General features: G+C 35.9%; 1 protein-coding gene across 3 annotated transcripts in view; it reads right to left on the bottom strand.

Moving 5' to 3' along the window:
- The window catches only part of LOC106872863 (uncharacterized), a 221158-nt gene that overhangs the window by 27359 nt on the left and 180623 nt on the right, over window positions 1-13176 (bottom strand). The gene's annotated exons all lie outside the window — the stretch shown is intronic.

Below are 13176 nucleotides of genomic sequence, written 5' to 3'. Positions count from 1 at the left end.
GGGGGGGGGCAATGTATCTGAAAACACACACAGTAAAAATACAAATTCCTGAGCTTATTTTCTATCAGATTTATAGATCAATTTAGAATTAGTCCCGAAGAAAGAGCAATTGTATTTAGGCTTTCAATCCAGTATTTTCAAGAGGTGTGTTCTTGTATTTTTTAACTTTTAACATAATTAATACATTTCGAATAATTAATACATTTTGAATATGAAGTAAAAACAGTGGCAATTGAAAAGTGAAAAGAAATTAGGATAATAATCAACAACAAATAACTCAGTTTACCAGCCTTCTAGTTGAAAAGCCAACACTTAATATTCCATCATCATTCTTTGCAAATATACTTAACTCTTGCTGTATTAATCCATTTAGTTCTCATTACAGGTAGCAAAGACTCTTTGAAAAACTGATGAGTACTTCATTAATTCAATAACCTGGATTGAAAAGTCAATGGATTATGGTAAAACTCAAAGAGTATTATGGGAACCTCCAGAATGTCACTGAGAAAATTATGATGTCTTATGGATTTTCCCCTTATTTATGTTGGCAATAGCCTTGTGAATATATGACAACTCTTAGAAAGATCTTTGGACATTAAAGCAAGTTGTATTTTAAAATTTACATGCTGCTTAGTTATAACAATAACAACAATGATAAAGGGTTCTGAATAAGGCACAAGGCCAGTAATTTTGAGAGAGAAAGGGTAAGTCAAAACCATCAATGCTAATTATTTGACTGGTAATTTATTTTTATTGATCTTCAAAGGATGAAAGGCAATATTGGCCTCAACGGAATTTGAACTCAGAATGTAAATAACCATGACAAATACAAGACCTTTTGTCCAATGCTCTAGCAATTCTGCCAATCTATAGATTAGAGAGATTTGTAAAGATCATATTCCATTGTCCTTCATCTACTTATTTTTTCAAATGAGGTCTTTACTGCCTGACTTCACACAAATGATGAGCTTTACCTTTTATTTATGTGGGACAAATATTGTCACTGTTTGCAGAATGGTGTCAATAGGAAGAGACATGAATAGCACATTCATGTGTGTATGTGTATTACACATATACACACTCAACAAACTTTTGTAGAGTTTCCATTCAAATTTTACTCACAAGGCATTGGTTAACTCAAGGTTATAATAGAAAACACTTACCAAAGTTGCCTTGCAATGAGACTGAACCAGGCACCATGTGGTTATCACAAAGTTATGAGTAAATTTTAAATATTTTAGTCTATTTAAAATCCCATAATGATTGTAAAGAGGTTTCACTACTATATACTTAACATGGACACTTATTTCATCTACATTATATTATCATGTTCAGTTCAATGTGTTTGGATATCTTCAGGCTTTAACAAACTATGCAATTGTGAGTAGTATATATGTATTTTTGATGTGAGCAGGATTCAATCAATTATCATCTTTGAAGATCATGACCTTGTCCACTGTTACATTGAGACAAACATTCAATTAACACAGAAATTAAAATATTTAAATCCACATCAGTAGAACTGCAAATAACAATTTGGACATGGTGTATTTGCAGGGTTTTTAAATTTTTATTTTCTGATGTGGTTTAATGTTAACTATTCCACTTTAGTGTGGATGGAAACCTCACAGGTTTTCATTCACACATTTTCTACTGTCACTAACCTCTGAGCCACTTTGTCAATAGTATCGTGATAGTATCCTTACACCTAATTTTGACTGGGTGATTTGTTTCTATGTTTCTATCATGCAGAAGCATCATTGAACAGTTGCAGTTCATGTACCCATATGGGATAGACTCTGAAGGAAGGTAACAGCAAACCATCACTGCAATATCTCGGGTAAGCTTTGTGGATGCTCTACAAATGAAATTTAATGATATTCCTGTTTGTATGGGCAGTGGTACATGTGTGTGTGATGTAGAAAGTTGCATCTCTCTATGTTAAAAGTAGTTTACCATTTGAAAATAGAGATCGATAAAGTAAGTTCCTGTCAGAAATAAGTACAGGAATTAATATGATTGACTAAAACCACAGATGACGATGCTCCAGAATGGCCACAGTTCAATGATTGAAAGCAGTAAGAAAGAATATTAACCTCTAAGCATTACACTTGATTTATATCTTCAGAAATTTCTGAGACTTATCAGTAAAAAGACATTTCAGTTGGAGCATGTAAACATCTAAATATATTTGTTTCATTTAACAAATATCACAATGGACTTTTCAAGTTTGGATCTACACGTAACAAGCATCCACATTGTATCATCCAGTCCCGTTTTCAAATTATGCAATCTACAGAATGAGAATACTGATGTACAGAAATAACAATCCAATAAATGTAGATTAGACAATGGACTTTATACTTTCAATGATATAAAGTACTAAATCCTAAGTACTAAAATATGTATTTTTCCATCTCATAAGATTTTTCAGTAATAATTTTCCATTAGTTTTGTTAACACCACTGTATCAGGGTTAGCAAATTACATTATTTGTTATAGCATCAGTACTGGCAGCTTATGGACTTCCTCGGAGAAGTTTGGTGACATACTGGGGACAGGTAAATCTTTCTGCTTGTAGTAGAATAAAAAAAAAATTAAACTTAGAAATAGAAATTGTATGAGAAATGTTAAAAAATCTTAAAATTAAAAGGTGTCTGATTTAATCATATATGAAAGCCAATGAAATATAAAAGAACAGAAGATCAACTGAATAAAAGAAAATGAGTGGTAAATATTTAATAAGAGCAGACCAACTGAAAATTAATTTCTACATAAAAAAATTAGCCTGGACAGAGGACAGATTGACCAAATACAAGATGTATGTATTCACACACACACATAGAGATGAACAACAGTCAAAGAACAGACCAACTAGATAGTATTACCATTAGATACATCTACTGTAAAGACTAATCATTCAATCACAGACCTTTGGAAATATGCTGTGCGTGAGACCATAATCCGAGGCCTCTGCCAGGGGTGTAGCCAGCCCATACTTATGCATACCTTTTCCTTCACTGGACACTAAACTCCGCTTGCAAAGACCTGTTGAGGCAAGTGAAATCGAAATCGAACCAAATTCGACGACTGGCACCCATGCCAACGTCTCCTCCATTGGACACTAAACTCGGCTTGCGAAGACCTGTTGGGACAAGTGAAAATGAAATTGAGATGACACCTGTACCAGTGGAGTGCTAAGAGCACCATCTGAGTGTGATCGTTGCCAGAGCAGCTGCCTGGCTTCTGTGCCAGTGGCACGTAAATAGCACCATTTGAGCATGATCGTTACCTGACACGTGAAAAGACATTCGAGCGAGGTCGTTGCCAGTGCCACTGGACTGGCTCCTGTGCAGGTGGCATGTAAAATACACCATTTTGAGTGTGGCCGTTGCCAGTACCGCTTGACTGGCCTTTGTGCCAGTGGCACGCAAAAGCACACACTACACTCTTGGAGTGGTTGGCGTTAGGAAGGGCATCCAGCTGTAGAAACTCTGCCAAATCAGATTGGAGCCTGGTGTAGCAATCTGGTTTGCCAGTCCTCAGTCAAATCGTCCAACCCGTGCTAGCATGGAAAGCAGACATTAAACAATGATGATGGTGATGATGCTGATGATGATGATAATAACCAATTTGAAATAGAAAAAAAGTAACAGGATTTCCTATCTAGGGTACAAGTTGTAGGTCAGTGGTTCTTAACCAGGGTCGTTATGGTCCTTGGGGGTCCATATAAGATTTTGTTATTAAAATTTATGCTATAAATTGGTCATGCTTCTACAACACACAGAATATTTTAATAATTATCTTCATACAACTCCTAATAATATTTAATTATGAAAAATATAACAGGATTTTTTTTTAGCATTGAATGGCTATGAGGAGTCATCTGAGTAAAATAGGAATCAAAGGGGTCCAGAGATAAAAATGGTTGAGAAAAACTGCTGTAGGTGAATCACAATTTACATATCTCCAACATCGTCATCATCATCATTTGCCTTCCTGGACCAGCTGACAGGAGCTGGCCAGGAAGGAGTCTGCACCACTTCTGTGCCTGTTTTGGATGGTTTTTACAGCTGGATGCCCTTCCTAACACCAGCTACCCAGCACATTAAAACAATTTTTATACAAATTTCATGTTACATGAAAACAAAACTGAACATCAAAACTTGGTATGGCTGTATGGTTAAGAATCTCACTTCCCAACCACATGGTTCCAGGTTCAATCCAGAAGTGTGACACCTTGGGAAAGTCTCTTTTACCATAGCTCAAGGTTGACCAAAATCAATGAGCAGAATTTGGTTGAATGGAAACTATGACGAAACCCCTCTCTCTATCTCTCACTCCCCCCTCTCTACCAGCTAAGGTTATGAACACAAGCAAGAGAAAAAGTGTTAATAGACAAAATCCCTGGAGGTATTTCGCTATAACTCTTTCTCTTCCTTGTTACTCAGAAAATGCAGTGAGCCAATGATCAAGCTGGAAAATTGTAACCAACAAAGCTGTTACTCACAAATTTATTTAATACATTTAGGATAATGAATGGAATAGTAAAAGCTTTGACTGCTACAAAATGAAGTGTATATAAAACATAAATTACCATATAAACATAAAAATGGAGGAAGAGGAGGTGGAAGGGTGACAGCAGCAGCAATATTGTTGCTGACCACAATGATGATCAGAGAATCGGCTGGCTGAATATGACAAGGAAACATTAGATATCAGTGAAACCACCACACAAAATAATGGAGTTTAATTACAAAGAATAATATTCCCAAATCTTCGGTTAAGATGAACTGGTGTTTTGTGTTTTTTTATCAACATACTTAAGAAAAATAACAGTTAAAAATTAATATTTTAACAGAAGGTAGACAGCTAAAGAACTCTAAAGTGGTGAAGTTATTAAGATAGTAGAAAAAGAGCTCTATTCCCATGTTCGCATGGATGATGGCTTAGGAGAGAAATGTCTCCGCATGGATGATGACTCACTTGCACTAAACGAGGCTGCAAAGAGAGAGGTTTGGAGACGCCACTATGAAAGGTTGCTTAATAAAGAGAATGAATGAGAGAAAGAGAGTCTGCCGAATGTCGACCCAACAGAGGGACCAGCTATTCTTGGTAGATAAAGCAATCAAGAGTATAAAGACAGGGAAAGCCCCCAGCCCATCAGGAATCACTGCAGAGATGCTCAAAATATCTGGCAGTGTCGGCTATAGCCTAGTCACCCATATAGTTAACCAGGTGATACACGAAGGAGTCATACCCAATGACTGGTGTAAGCAGCACCATAGTCGGTAAAGGTGACGCTTTAGACACAAACAATTACAGAGGTATCAAGTTGTTGGACCAGGTAATGAAGGTCACTGAGAGGGTCATAGCCTAACTAATTAGGGAAAGAGTCAGCTTAAATGAGATGCAGTTTGGGTTCATGCCAGGGAAAAGCACCATTAATGCCATATTTCTGATAAGACAGCTGCAGGAGAAATATCTAGCAAAAGATAAACCTCTGTACCTGGCTTTCGTTGACATGGAGAAAGCCTTTGACAGGGTCCCCCAATCCCTTATCTGATGGTCAATCAGGAAACTAGGGATAGATGAATGGTTAGTGAGAGCTGTGCGAGCCATGTACAGGGACACCATCAGTAAAGTGAGGGTTGGCAACGAGTACAGTGAAGAATTCAGGGTAGAGGTAGGGGTCCACAGAGGAATTCAAGACAGGATGCCCCTGGGAGCTCCTCTATGCTGATGACCTTGCACTAATTGCTGAGTCACTATCACAATTAGAGGAGAAGTTTCAGGTGTGGAAGCAAGGATTCGAATCGAAGGGCTTAGAGTCAACCTAGCTAAAGCCAGTCCTAATAAGTAGAAAGGTAGACAAACCACAAACAACTTCAGGTAGATGGCCCTGCTCGATCTGTAGAAAAGGCGTAGGTAGAAACTCCATAAGATGTACCCAGTGTAAGCTATGGACACATAAGAGGTGCAGCAATATCAAAGGAAGGCTAACTAGGAAGATAGTTTTTGCATGTAGCAGATGCTCAGGAGCAATAAACACTGAAAATGTGCAGAGAACAACTGCCATATTCCAGGGAGAAAAACTAGAAGTAGTTGATAGCTTCCATTACCTAGTCCTCAGTCAAATCGTCCAACCCATGCTAGCATGGAAAGCGGATGTTAAACGATGATGATGATGATGATGATGATGCTATATTTTGTCTCTGATAAGACATTTTACTCTCATAGTACATCACAGAAACAGTGTCCAAATTTTCCTGAAACTATTGTAAATACATGAGCAATAGATAATTATGAAATTGATAGGAGCATTGCATAATGGCTACAGAGGGAAACAGTAGCTTCTGTGAATAATATCACATATCTTTTTAGCTTCAAATGGTTGAGTCTGTAAACAGCAATAAATCAGGGTCTGAAAACTGAAAGTAAATGAGGTAGCATTTTTTAATGTGGAATAATAAACAAAAAAAATATGTTTATGAATAACATTATAACACTATCTGAAGATTAATACGTCAAGTGCTGTTTACAAAAATAAAATAGAAAAGACCTTTGTGACTTCACTACTATACATTCAACAATATATTCCAGGTTGCACAATTATTTTATTAAAATTATAATATCAAATAACTTATTTTAGTTTGACCTTTCTTCTACCTATTAAATCTTCAAATTTAAACTTTTATCAATTTAAAGTAGTTACAATAATTGTTGATATTTTGATATTAATGTACAAGTCAAAATAAAAGCATTTAACTGTAAAAAACATTTGTTTCTATTTTAAAGCATAAGGTTTGCCACCAGTAATTAAAACACAATAAACCTTGGTCAAATATATGTGGCAACTTTTATCAAGATAATTTTTCAAATTATTAACTTCATTTTTAGTGAGAAAACATTTTTTTAATATTTACATTTTCACTGCCTTTCAACTAGTTTGATTTCCAGTCATCATCAAATGTTTTAAGCTAAGATATGCACATAGTATTGGACTTGACTGAAACTAGAAATCTTTAACCCTTAACTTTCATCTACTAGGTCATATGGATACATTTAACCAGAAGATTCCCCTACCTGACACAGTCAAAGGCTCTGCTATCATCAAGTGCAAGAACAATACTTTCATTGAAGCTCCTAAGAGTGACAGACTACTAGAAAGTGACACAGAAGAGTAAATTTCTAGGTGATCTGGCTCCCCAGAAACCATACTGGTGGTCAATAAGGAGGAAAAGAGTTTCAAAGGGATCATCATTATCATCATCATCCTTATCTTAACATCCACTTTCCATGATAGCATGGGTTGGACAGTTTGACAGAGAACTAGTGAGCTGCATGTCATCTTTGGCAATGGTTTCTATGGGTGAATGCCCTTCCTAATATTAACCACTTTACAGAGTGTACTGGGTGCTTTTTTGGGCCACTAGTACTAGTGAGGATGCTATACAACTTTCAAGAAAAGTGGAAAAGGAAAGGGAAAAGTTTCCACTGCTAAGAGAAAATATTTAGGAGGAGAATGTGGAAGTGGGTAGCTTTATGCCAGTGTTGATAGGCTAAATTATGATATCAGGACAAGTACAGGTCTCTTGCTGTAGAGAAGAAGCATGACTGAAAGAGATAAGAGGAAGGTAGTGATAGGGTGTGAGAGAAAACTCTCAAAGAGCAAGAAAATGAGGAAAAGAGATCCTGACAGTGGGTCATGGGAAGGGATGAGTGTGTGGATGCTTTGATAGGAGTGGGAAGTCAGAGTAAACAGGTGGAAATAGAGGTTAATGTAGTGAGTGATGAGAAAGGGTAAGAGTGCAGATGATGGGAAATATGAGTATGGAGAGGAGTTAGGTAGGAGTTTTAGGAGTGCATCAGGAAGGACAAGATAAAAAAGGGGCAAGGTGTAGGAGCACTGGAGATGGAAACATATGGGACTATAGTATGTGAGTTATGATAGTAGATATGGGAGGGCATTGAGAATGCTAGCAGATAAGAGAGGTGTTTAAAATGGAGTATAGCAGAGCGGGAGAGAGAGCAGAAGCTGAAGGCATAGAAAGAGAGTGACTGATTGAAATAATGTGGATAGGGATGATGTGGAAGAGGGGAGACCATTAGGGAGGGAATGAAATGAAACGTGCTGATTGTGCTCTCAGGTGAGTGCAGTAGCCAAGTAGTACCATAGGTGGGGAAGGGAGGAAAATGGTTGGGACAGGGCCTTGCATGTATGTAACTGAGTGAGCTTAGGATGATGATTTTGGCATTTTGCTGACCCTGGGAAAACCCACCTGTTACAGCAAAAATGATGTCCTAAAAGATTCAGAGAGTAAAAGAAGTAATTGCTTACAATTGTTTCTATTATATTTGAGATAATGCAAGTAAGAGTAATTAGTTGGTAGTTAGCAAAGTATTTTGTCAGAATATTAGCACAATTACCATCTTCAGAATAACATATGCTTATTATGGACACAAACCTCTAACACAGCATCAGAACAGGAAAACAACCTTCCCTAAGAAAAAGACTTCTGCAAACCACTAATTTTGGACATATACCAATGAACATAATTTGACATGATGTTGACTAAGGAACAATGGCCTCTGCTATGTAAACAATCCAATATATTTGTTTTAAGTCAATCCTAATCGAACAAATCTACAATCAAAGATATTCCAGCTGAATTAACATTAATGTATATTCAATTACACTAATGTTAATCCATATATGTGTGCATGTGTGTGTGTTCATGTGAGTGCATGTATGCATGTACACAAGGACTTTTTTGTATAAGCTATGTATGTTTCAGTATTGTCTGTGTTAGAGTGAGGCTCTATGCTTGTGCGGGTTGTTACTTTTAGACTCATATCGGCCATGACTGAGCAAACCTAGGATCAAAACTATTCTAGCTTTCATGAGCTTTCTGTCTTTTCATTTAATTATAGTATTTCTGGGATTACATTATTCAACATTCTCCTTTTTTTAAGACAGTACATCAAAATTTGAGGGAGATAAGCAGCTATTTTTAGTAGATCAAACAACCATGTTGAGAATCCCTCAATTCACCATAAAATAGTTGAAGTACACATCCTCTGCAGGATATTTAAATAAATATACCACAGACTGCACATCTATAACAATAGAAATGCTTATTGAAATTAAAAAAAAAAATTTTTTTCAAAACTAATTCCATGCAATTCAAAATAGTTAGCTTCACTCTATGCTTCAGAACAAAATTGAATCACCAAGGTGAACTGGATTCATTGAAGCAAGGAAACTAACTAGAATTTACATACATACACAGGAAATTACTTAGTTTCATAAAGCACAATTGTAACAAGTGCATTCATCACTAAAAATTCTATAGGACACTTTAAAAGCATAATAATTCAGTACATGAAAACACAGTCAGCCTTGCATTAACAAAAAAGCTAAGGAGATAGAATATACTTAGCAGGTGGGATAGTGCAATATCACAGCTCAAATTTAGCTATGATCATGTATATGATTATATTGTGAATGGTATCTTACTCCTGTTAATGGTTTAATCACTGGTGAGTAGTGCTTAATGTTGAGTTCAGGATATTTATCTTCACTACAATATATGTATTTTGGGGTCAAATTATCATAATGAGAAAAAATAAATGACCACTACTTTCTTTGGATTCCAGATCTTACCTAAATAAATGTAAACATAATTGACAATATTGTTTTCATCTAGAAATGCTAAATACTTTTTTCTCTCTCTGTCTTTCAGACAAAGAGTTAGTCTCAAAGTATTTGATTCTTCTTCCTATAGCATATGAATATATCAAACTCATGAACTTCACTAAAAGCTTTAGTAGCTGACAAATATCAGACTGATTCCAATATATATGTCTTCACCTGAATTCATTTTCTATTTGAATTGGATAACTTCTCTAGTGCTAATGCCATGAAAACACAACATACGAGGGTGGGCCAAAAAGTTCATAAGCTCAGTGATGCTAGAGCTGTGAAATTTTGCATGCATTAATTTCAACGCTTCTTATCAATAACTGCATTGTTTCTTTCCAGGTAAACTGACATCTGACTGTTCAAAGAAGACTTCAAAAGTAACAAGTAGCGACTTCTCATGAAAATGAACATTGTGAGGCTATCAAATACCTGTAGAAAAAGGATTTAGCCCCAAGGACATTCATACTGACATGGTTGTTACATTAGGGGATGACATTCCAGCTTTATCAACAGTGCAACAATGAGCAGCTGAATTTAAGAGGAGAATGGAGAGTCTTGAAGATGACCCAACGAAAACATTGATCAAATTCACCACATGGTGATGGATGACAAGTGATTGACTATAAATCAAATAGCCATTGATATTAGCATATCCTGTGAGAGTTGAAAATATTCTGCACATTGAACTTAGTATGATGAAGGTTTCTGCTCAGTGGGTGTCATGTTTTCTGATACCTGATCAAAAGTGCATCAGGCTAATAACATCACAGGAAAATCTAACATAGTTTGAGGCAGATCCAGATGGTCTCCTTGAATGTTTCCTAAGCCAAGATGAGTGTTCACTTCATTACTTTAAGCCAGAGACAAAGAAACAATCCATACAGTGGAAACACCCCATCTTCACCTGCTCCAAAGAAGGCCGAGGTTGTTTCATCTGCAGGGAAGGTAATGGCCTTATTGTTTTGGGATGCAAAAGACATTGTGTTTATTGACTATCTTCAAAAGGGCCACATCATCAATAGAGTGTACTATGCTAACTTGCTGAGACAGTTATGAAAGACTATCAAAATGAAACAGCCAGGAAAACTGACAAAATGGGTCTCGTTTCATCAGGACAATGCTCCAACACACAAATCCTTGGTTTCAGTGGCTGCTGTATGTGACTATGACTTTGAACTGGTTAATCACCCTCCCTATTTTCCTGATTTGGCCCCATCTGAATATCATCTGTTCCCCAACATAGAAAAACATTTGGCTGGGAAATAGTATTGCATCAGTGATGACATTATATCTATTGTTGATGAGTTTTTTGAGCAACAGGATGAAAGCTTCTTCATAAATGTGATCCAAGCACTACAACAACGATAGAATAAATGTGTGGACCACAAGGGGTGCTTATTGAAAAACAAACCACATTTGGTCACATTCCATGAGAGTATCTTGGTCAGCCTATGAGCTTTTCAGCTTCCCCTTGTAGTTTTGGAATGGCAAGCTTACCATATCATCTAGTTTAACACTAAGTAATTCTTTTTCTGCTTTTAGAGGAGTTTACTCTGCTCAAGCAGTTCCTTTTCTACTTATAGATTTCATACAGACATTGACAGATGTTCAAACTAGGCATCAGCAGCAAAAAAGATGGAAAAAGCCTGCAAAAATTATGACTAGAGTCCTTAGTTTTCTGATTAATAAAATAATTTAATGAATTTGTTGTCATTTTATTGTGTTAACCTGAAATAAGATGTTAATATTTATAACTATTTATTTCTTTCAACTTTAAAATATAAAACAAATGGTGGAACTGAAAAAAGTGAAGATAAGAATTTCTGCAGACTTGAAGTAACAAAATAAAGATCCATGAAATAACTCTTTTAATAACTGGTTTAAACGATAAAAAATAATGACTTTTGCTTCTGAAATATTGGCTACCTTCAGAAGAAATTAAGAGAGGAATAAACTGAAAAGAACAAGCTAGATTTAAGCATTTAGTCTATTTCATAAGAGACAAGCTCATTACTTTCTAAGTCTTACATAGGAGTTAACTTCAACTAAGTTAAAAGTGTGAAAACTGTACTGATTCAACAGGATATGCTTTCTTGCCAATAGGGTATTGCCTTCTTGCCAACATTTTATTGTTATATGAAAAAATAATAATTGCTAGTTCTTTCAAACAACAATCTAGCTTCAGGTGATAAGAAAACTGAATCTTTTGTGCTTTGTATGCAACTCAGAGATTAACCTTAATTCCTTTACTGAAAAGCTCTACTACTAAAGTAAGATATAAAACTGCATAAACAAGTTGGGGAATATATACACAGTAAAGGAAACAGGCTGCATAAGAAAATATTTGCCCTGGGCCCCAGGTTAACTACCTATCCACTTTAACTGTATAAACTAGACAAAATAATCTACTTTGTTGAAGGGAGTGCCATAAAAACAAGAAGCAAATTCCTAATTTAACAGATATAAAAGGAGCTATAAATACATGATTTAAAATACCAACAAGGTTAAATTCCACATCATGCAATATAATAGGATTTGAATCAGGCTTCAAAAACATTATCTTAAAATGAATATTCTATATTTACTCTATGTCATTTGGAATAAGATAATCCAGGTGTTTGCTTTAGGAAGCACTAATATGGACAGCAGTTATCTGAAAATTGCAAAAGAACAATGTACTCTGGGAAATTGCAGTTTTAAATACAGAGAAAATCCCAAAATCCCATTTCCATTGGAGAGTATGAATAATAAAAATTGAAGGATGGAGTTTGTGATATGTCAACCATAAAATAAAAGTAATATTACAAACACCAACCTTCAATTTTTAGTGTGTGTGTGTGTGTGTGTGTGCGTGCGTGCGTGTGCATTTTTTGGGGGGGCTTTTTTGCTTGTCCTCCACTACTGCTTGGCAACTGTTGCTGCTGTGCTTATGTCCCTGTAATTTAGCAGTTCAGCAAAAGAGATCTATAGAATAAGTACTAGGCTTATATATATATATATATATACACACACACACATACTTATACATAGCACACACACACAAGCTCCATTACCTAATAGAACCCACGACGAAGCTCACCAAGACATGAACAATAGCTAAGTCATTCCTATTTTTCATATGTTATCCCTTCTGATGCGCTCCCCATCCACCACCCCACTTCATTCTCTCTAACTATACATTTATGTCTTGAATTCATGATTATTTATGTATTTTTTCTCTATCTCACGCGATCTATCGTCTTCGCATCTACTTGCTGAAGTTTTTGCTCCTTAGCCCAAAACTGACTGAAATTTGTCTCTAACTCCCTTTAAAAATTACGATTTTTAACTCTCATTTCTGTTACCGATCTAAACTTTTAATCTCACGTTTAAACACTGCTGTGTTTTTTTCAACTTTTTCCTAAAAACCTAACGAATTTGACCAGCATGATGTACTGCTGCCGGTTCTCCCTCTCCCTCCCTATTGTATT

The sequence above is a fragment of the Octopus bimaculoides genome, chromosome 4 (assembly GCF_001194135.2).
Source record: "Octopus bimaculoides isolate UCB-OBI-ISO-001 chromosome 4, ASM119413v2, whole genome shotgun sequence".
Lineage (NCBI taxonomy): Eukaryota > Metazoa > Mollusca > Cephalopoda > Octopoda > Octopodidae > Octopus > Octopus bimaculoides.
The sequence above is the reverse complement of the archived record's forward strand: the minus strand, read 5'-3'. Positions and strand labels throughout refer to the sequence as shown.